Source organism: Trachurus japonicus, chromosome 13 (assembly GCF_045865225.1).
Source record: "Trachurus japonicus isolate A0001 chromosome 13, Traja_1.0".
Classification (NCBI taxonomy): domain Eukaryota; kingdom Metazoa; phylum Chordata; class Actinopteri; order Carangiformes; family Carangidae; genus Trachurus; species Trachurus japonicus.
The window spans coordinates 5,125,623-5,125,829 of NC_140919.1; positions in this window are offsets into that span (position 1 = coordinate 5,125,623).

Consider the following 207-nt stretch of genomic DNA (forward strand, 5'->3'; position numbering starts at 1 on the left):
TGCAGGATGTCCACGTGATCAGAATGGTTAGGAGGCGACCGCTCTGACAGCAAGCTGCGCTGTTGTTCTTGGATCACGTCTCTCATGCCGGTTTTGATGGACTCCAGCATCCTTTCTTGCTCTCTCTGGGAAGCTGTTTGTCTCTCCGACTCCTCCTTGTTGTATTCCATTGCTATCAATCGCCTCTGTGACTCACTCAGAGTGCCG